We start from the raw sequence: 8,088 nt of genomic DNA on the forward strand, positions 1-8,088 counted from the left end.
ATTCGCTGGCTCAATGGGAACTGCAGGTCCCTTGTGAGGGAGACAGAAGGGACCACTGGAGCAACCTGCTGCCCTACAATCCCTCTTCATCCTGGGCTGCATTTGTGCGCTGCTCTCCCTCTCTGGCCCCCTCCCTCAGTCCACTTCTCCTCTGAAAACCCAGATTCCCTTGTGGTTGGCTGTCACAGAAAACCCACTTGTCTGTTATTTTTCCTGCTGCTACCTGTTATTGATTTGCCACGCGAAGAAAAGAAAATACAGGCACTTTCTTCTTTCACACACACCCGGCTCAGTGATTCATTGACATCCAGCATTGTTTGATTTCTTCACATAAAAGAAGAAAAACGAAGAGCAGGGAATAAAAGAAATGTAATTACTTGTAGAGTACTTGGCTAACGACAAGAAAAAAGGAGCTTTCACTGAGACGTTCTTTCATTCCTTGAAGAGAAGGCCATGATATGAAGAATAATCCTCTACTCGTCAAGGCTGCCCATGGTACTGGGGTGAAGCCATTCGCGAGAGATGGTCCAACAGTGATAATGGATGGCTGTGATATACCAGCCTGAATGATGCCAGCCCGAGGAACATTCTTGCGATGGGTAGAGGTGGTTTTACCACAAGCCAATTCACCAGGGACCCATCAAATCTGCCCTCAACTGTCAGCCCCATCATAGTAAACACCAGCAAAAAAGAATACAAAAGGGCCCCATGTCTACCCATTTCGCCTGGGTCCCCCAAAACGTCAGAACTGCTGCTGGCAATGGGAGAGAGGAAGAGTGTGTAGAGATTGAGGAAACAGAGGGGAAAAAAGCAGCTCTCAAGAACGGTTTTCGACTTGTCAGACATAAACTGTCAAGGTGTGTTGAGGTGAAACCATGGCAGCCCTGCCAAAACCCATGCTGACCAGCTAGCTGCCGTAGCAGGAGAAGGTTTGTAATGCTGAAGTGCTGGCTGTCAGTCACACAGGATGTGAGAGGAGCAGAAGATACACACATACACACACACACACACACACACACACACACACACACACACACACACACACACACACACACACACACACACACACACGCATGCACGAACGCACACACACACACACACACACACACACACACACACACACAGGAACGCACGAAGGCACGCATGCATGCATGCACGCATGCATGCATGCACGCATGCATGCATGCACGCATGCACACACACATGTCAGGGTCAAATACAAACAAATACTGCATAATACATCATAGGCCTATTTTCTGTCTGGTGTTTTATATGCCACTATGTTTTATATTATATGCTGCTATGTAACACAAGTACATATTTCCAAACTCCATAGACAATTTGAAAGTAAATAATTATTAATGACTCGCATTATCATCATAGAGAGAGCCCATTGAACTGATGATGAGTGTGTCCAAATGTAGATATGCCAAGGCAAGTCTGAAAAAATAAAATACTCATCCCATTCTGAGGAAGAATGAAATGACAGCCTCCCAGTAGCCAATGTGTAAAGTTAATCTAGTTGTGGTCGCAAAAACCATAAGCCTATCTTTATTTGATATATCCTCCCAACGATAAATGTTATGGGCAATATGGGCCCCATTGTAATTGAAAGCTGTCGTAGTAATCTTTTGCTATGCCTGTTGTAAATGGCCATATAAATATACTGTAAGTGAATTCAGTTGAGGCATTGCCAGCTACGGCTGCTTTTGTTGTAGTAAAGCCACTGTTAGCAAGGAGCATCTGGCTTACTTTAACCTCCTTTCAGACTTATGGAGGCCATATCCAAACGATAAAAACCTAGAAGTTCTAAGATTTTCTATACACATAAAAAAAGACCACATGCAGTACCTTACCTAGATGTCTCACTGCTGTAAATACATTTCTATGTACAGCACAGCACATACTTCACAACATATGTGACCATGTTCTTACACGCGCAAGGTCGTGGCTAGCAACGACTGCAGGATGTTTTGTGGAATTTGTTTAGAGAGTGGAATGTGCAATGGCCTCGCTGTGGTAATACTCTGCTTCACGACTGTGGCATAATATATGCATTATCACTCCAAACAGGTGCGGCTGTATTGCGGCGCCTCAGTATACCAGTAGCGAGCTACGAAAAAGGAAGGATCAAAATAAGGCTCTAAATACAGATGGCACCGCTTAATTGGAAGACCAAAGCAAGGAATACTAATGAACAAAGCCCATCTTCACAGTTACCGCACAGTCTGTAGATTACTGTGTGTAGCCATGCAGACACAACAGAAAGACAGACAGTGAGAGACTCAGAGAGAGAGAGAGATGGAGGAGATAAATAGACAGAGTTAGGAGAAAAGACGGAAAAAGAAAGTTGCTGTGAATAAAGAAGGGTTTGAACTTCGGAAAACTTTGGACAACTGATGTTCCCTCCCCACATACACCCTTAAAAATGATGGGTTGAAAATAACCCAATTCTTACTACCGTGCTGGGTAACTATTGGACCAACTTCGCATTGGGTTGTATTTATACAATGAATTGGGTTATAAATTTCAACCCAACAGGTTGAGTAAAACAATTAACTCAAATGTGGGGTTATTTCTAACCAAACCGTCATATTGAAGGTACTTTATTGTTGGGTTATTACATCATATCCTATATATGGGTTATACAGCCCCAATATTCTGTTTAAATTACTTAATTATGAAGTTAAATTTACCCAATAAATGTATCACTTATTATATGTGACACAGACTGTGCAAAATAAGCACACCAGTTTGTGCAATACATTGATTTTATTTTCCCATTTTGTTTTCACACTTTTCACACAACAAAGATGATTGCATTTAAATATAAAATAGAGCAATATAACATACATGTTATCATACAGTCAAAAAAGGCAGGAAGGGATATTATTCGAAAACATGGACAAAAAAATTGAAAAATTATAGGGTAACAACACACGGGGAAACACTTTCAAGCATTGCACATTATGGAAAACTCATTATTTACTAATATAGAAAAATAATATAGCCTACTTTTTCAATATACACTTTCAAAGTTTACAAAGAAGACCCACGTTGAAAGTGAAGGGCATTATGCCTTCAAGTTGTTTCTATGAGCACATTTTTAGGGGCCAAGCAGCGAAGCTGGCGAAGGCCCCTATAGAGTTAGTAGGTTTTCTTCATTGTTATTATTATTATCTAGTCACCATTCTTCTCCGACTGTAAGTCTATGGCAGCCCATAGAACCGTAGGCAGGAAAATGCTGTAAATTGGCACACACATTTGAGGCAGCCTCAGCATTACCCACAGTGATTTATAGGTCCCCAGCCCCAACACTCTAGCGCCACCAGCAGGTCAAAGTTGCAGGTACATTTCTGCTTGTAACTTTTGAACCGCTGGGCCAATTTTCATAAACTTGGTATCCCTGGAATCCTTGGGCCAAGACGAATCCAACGCACCCTGTGACGTCATTTTCCGCCAGGATAGTTTTCCCCGCCATTTTGAATTTTTTGAAATTCAATAAAAATGCTACTCCTCCCACAATTTTCGACCAATTCACCCGAAACTCGGTATATAGTATCTCGGGACTGAGCTACACATGGGGTCTCAAGGAATATTGGATATCTTTTATGGTTTAGCCGTGACAGCCAATCAAAATTGTCGTAAAAGTGGCAAAACAGGAAGTGAGGTCATATCTCAGCAACCGTTTGTCAAACTAGGCTGGGTTTTTGTACACACATAGTAGTCCATCCCAGGACCTACCACAACAAAAATCATATCCCCAGCTCAAACTCTGTGTAGCGCCACCAGCAGGTCAAAATTTTAGCTACATTTTTGCCTGTAGCTTTTGAACTGTACTCCCAATTTTCAAAATATTGGTACACAGGTCATCCTCACACCATGTTGCACCCAGGTATGGATTTTCGTAACGATTGAAAAAATCTATCAGCTCACAGCAGCCATTCAAAAATGTGGAAAGAATGGAGGGATTTTTTCTCATCTCTCTGTCTCCTCTGCTCCCCCTGCGCACGTTCACTGACACCATTCTCGGCAGGGGGTCAAGCCCCACTGCCCCAGCCCCTGCACCCCACCCCCCACCCCCTCCTCACACACACACAGACAGACAGAGGGAGAGGGAGAGGGAGAGGGAGGGGGGAGAGGGGAGAGGGAGAGGTAGAGGGAGAGGGACAGAGAGGGAAGAAGGGAGGGAGGGAGGGAGAGGGAGGGGGGAGAGGAAAGAATTTTGAACACCTCTTGTTGTTTGCCGGTGACAGCCAATCAAAATTGTCATAAAGGTGGCAAAACAGGAAGTGAGGTCATATCTCAGCAACCGTTAGTCAATTTCTGTTAGGATTTTTTGCACACATTCTAGTCCATCCCATGACCTCCCACAAAAAAATCCAGACCCCAAGCTCTCTAGCGCCACCAACAGGTAACAGGAAGTGAGCTCATATCTCGACAGCTCTTCAACGGATTCAAACTAAACTTGGTTTACGTGATCACACTCTCGTCCAAGGAATGCACACCAACATTGGCGAGATTTGGACCAAAGGGGGCGCTGCAGTTCCTTCTGTTGCCGTGGCGGCTCTGGCAAGTTTACTGCTTGGCCCCGCATTGCTGCTTGCAGCTATATTTACTTAGGTAATATGAGAACCTCAATGTTGATACAGAGATAAATAAATGTGTTTGTAAGACTGCTTTGTGACAGTACCTAAACACTAGAAACAACCAAATAGCTGAGGTCATTGTAGTGTCACCATGAATTTGCTGTATTGGTGTAAACCAGGGGTGGGGAACCTATGTCTGGAGGGCCGTTTGCGGCCCTTGAGGCCGTTTTATCCAGCCCCTGAGACAATTTTAATATTATGCAGCTTCATATGAAATATGGCATATTTTGTAAAAGAAACATTTGCAATACAATGAAAGTTACATTCAGGGGACATATAGAAGTTAAGGTCTGTTTTAAGGTGGCTGCATTCCATATAGGCCTAGAGTGCAGGGGGAAATCCTTTGTGTTAATTGTACGGCCCTCTGAGGACTTTCACGGCCCTCAGAGTAATTTGAAGTGGCCCTTCAAATGAAAAAGGTTCCCCACCCCTGGTGTACACTTACAATAATACACAGTGTTTCCAAAACCAAATGTGTAGAGCAGTGCATTCTGTGTAGAATTTGCAATAAAATCTTAGCTGGGTGTCCCTTTTAAAGGACTGTGCGCATTGAAGCTGGCATTGCTGCCTCCGCCTCCTGGGTACAGAAGCCTCGTCAAAACTCTCTCGGCCTCTGAATGAAAAGAAAAACACACACATGCAACATTTAGTTACAAAATTATAAAATGATGATGACATTGCAAGACACAGGTCAGACCATCTGTGAAATAAATGGCTAAATAAGAAAGTGTTAGCTAGTAAAGAAAGTGTTGGCTATTAAAAACAAATATCAGAAAACAAAAATGCTTCTGATATGAGGATCCAATTGAATGAGGTCAAATCACTAGCAATGAAACTCAATTTGGTCAGGGCTTAAGTGTATAAGGATGCACTAGTGGTAGCCAAACTATTGCAACACGGACAAAACAGTGGCTTACCCACAGTAGGCTAGTGCTGCACAATGAAGAATGCCTCCTTTCTTTCAGCAACATCCAAGCAAATAGCCTAAAAAATGGTGAGAAACACATTTGAAATTATTTTAACTGAATAATAGGCTGCATCCATTTAGTTGCAGCAAAATATATTTTTAAGTAGGCTATGCTCATCACATTACACCAAGGAGGTCTATCATTGCCTTACACCAATGTCAATACATTATTTTTCTTTGAAAAGCACCGTATTCGCTATAGCCTGCCCACACCGAAAACTATAAATAGGGCCCACTACTCACGTCAGTCAGTCGGTGCACTGCACTGTGACAGGTGACAGCTGTTCAGTCCTGGACGTCTCCTTCCCTTTTTTCATAGCTGCAATCATATAGCAAATAGAAAGCCACATTGTTGTTAAACCAGAGGTAGTAGCTATACCATGCTTGCTGACATACTGTGTTAACCGCCCTGACATGTCTGTATATCGAAGCCCACTTCGCGGACGTCCAGGCTTATCTGAAAAGCTAGTTCTAAACCCACACACTAGCTGCATCAGCCATGAACTAGCCTACCTTAAGCAGAGCTGCAGATGCCAGCGGCAATAGTCCAACTGAATAGGGATACACGGCACGTCCGTATTTTCCGTTGTTGTTATTATTAATTTCTCTAACTTGTGCTGATTTGTGCCAGCCTACTTATTCCACGCGAACTCGCGGCAGAGAGTTGATAATATTTGCCCGCCGAGAGACCAACTTCAGAGCGGCGGCACTGCGGCCAGTTATTTGTGTCGAGAGTTACCGTGGAAACCAAAAGACGGTTGGACACAGATTGAAGTTACAGGCGAGTTTCGTGAAATTAAAATTCATCCCATCTGGTTTCGAGACGAGATTCATTCCAATGTTTCTTATGATTAGATAAGTTGACTCCATTTCCATTGGTTTAGGTAATTGAGAGTAACCAACGGTTTAGGTTTGTGTAGACTACCTTGGGCAACGGTCTTCCTATGGATTCATACTTCAGGTCGATCGTATGGAAGATAAGGAATGCGTTGGATGAACGAATGGCTATCACACATCTATCAGCTTTAGGCAGTTAACTAAAGTTAGCTGGAGACAAAACAGTAAAAACACATTACAAACCTTAATTTTTGTTGAAGACTCCGGTCAGTTCACTTCTTCCAGGGCGGGCAGGCAGAAAGAACGTTATCTGCAGGGAACTCTGATTTCAAACGTAGCAGGGCAACACAGTGTTGGGTACAATAAACCAGTGAGTTGGGTTATTGTGTAACCTAACTAATAACCCAATCAGTAGAGTAGCATAGATGTTCCCCACTGTACCAATATTGAGTTAGAGTAACCCAACACTGCATTAGAATAACCCAACACGTTTACCCAGCAGCTGTTATTCAGCACTTGGGTTGACAAAACAACCCAGCATTTCTTAGTGTGTACAGAAGCGGGAACACAATTTATTTTTTTGCCTTAACCCTTTATGCAAAGTGATTCTGTCCCATTTTTGGAAATAAGCTTATTTTACACCTCCCCTTTAGTTAAATAATACGGTTTTACAGTTCATCTGTACTTTGAACCGATCTCTGGGTATGGCAGTGCAAATTTTACCTCCATGCTAGCAGTTAACATTGAGTCCTATGAGACCAGCTCGCGGCTAACTGGTCTCATAGGACTCAATGTTAACTGTTAGCTTGGAGGTGAAATGTGCACTACCATAACTAGAAAACAGTTGGAAGTACATGATATTATTTAACTCAAGGGGAAGTGTAAAATGAGCTTATTTCCAAAAATGGGACAGTATCACTTTAATGTGTTACTTGAGGCTCTCTGTAATGTCATAGCAACGTTGTTATGATGTTGTTGAGTATTTTTAACAAATAGGCCCACCGGCGTCCCATCTGCACTGAGAGGCTACGAACTGTGCTACTTTGCAGATGATCTGTAAGGAGCTTTACCTGTTTCCATGTATCTGTCATATCTTACGAGATGTGCCTAGAAGGACACACAAGGGAAGCTGGCTCTCGGCAGATGTATGGTTCTTCAAGGCTTGGCCTAGCTCCACTCACAACTCTTGGAGGACCACATTTGGAAAAGTTAGCCAACTTCGAATCAGCTGAACCAATCTGGATTGATGCAGGAGAATCAAAGACGTGACGTACTCAAAAAGCTTAAACGTAGTGGAGAAGGAAAAAAAGAATCGAAAAGTTATAGCCGTTTTAGACAACAAAGGGGGCTCCCATGGATGAATCCCGCACTGACATTGATTCTGCAATTCACACACTGTATTGTCTTATCTATGCCGTGTTTGAAAGAGCACATCTGTAAAAATGACAGGACAGTGGTTTCACCAATCATGTGCAAGGCTTTTTAAATAAAAGCTATGTCTTCGGACAGAGACTTCATATAGAGCTCTCCCAGAGGAGTAAGGAGCAAAGGCAGAACCACATTCATCTGGTGAGAGCCGGGTCATTTCACAATAAACCTGTCTGCTACTTATACAGCACCTTTTTGTGAGATGAT

The 8,088-nt window shown here is 42.8% G+C and overlaps 1 long non-coding RNA gene across 1 annotated transcript; it reads right to left on the minus strand.

The window, feature by feature from the left end:
- Nucleotides 1-4,634: 4,634 nt before the first annotated feature.
- On the minus strand, nt 4,635-5,954 carry LOC134470007 (uncharacterized). Its single transcript, XR_010039111.1, has 3 exons — nt 5,860-5,954; nt 5,567-5,633; nt 4,635-5,262 (listed from the first exon to the last, which is right to left on the minus strand). It is a non-coding gene; the product is annotated as an uncharacterized LOC134470007 (long non-coding RNA).
- Between the last annotated feature and the right edge of the window lie 2,134 nt (nt 5,955-8,088).

This window comes from Engraulis encrasicolus, chromosome 19 (genome assembly GCF_034702125.1).
Source record: "Engraulis encrasicolus isolate BLACKSEA-1 chromosome 19, IST_EnEncr_1.0, whole genome shotgun sequence".
NCBI lineage: Eukaryota > Metazoa > Chordata > Actinopteri > Clupeiformes > Engraulidae > Engraulis > Engraulis encrasicolus.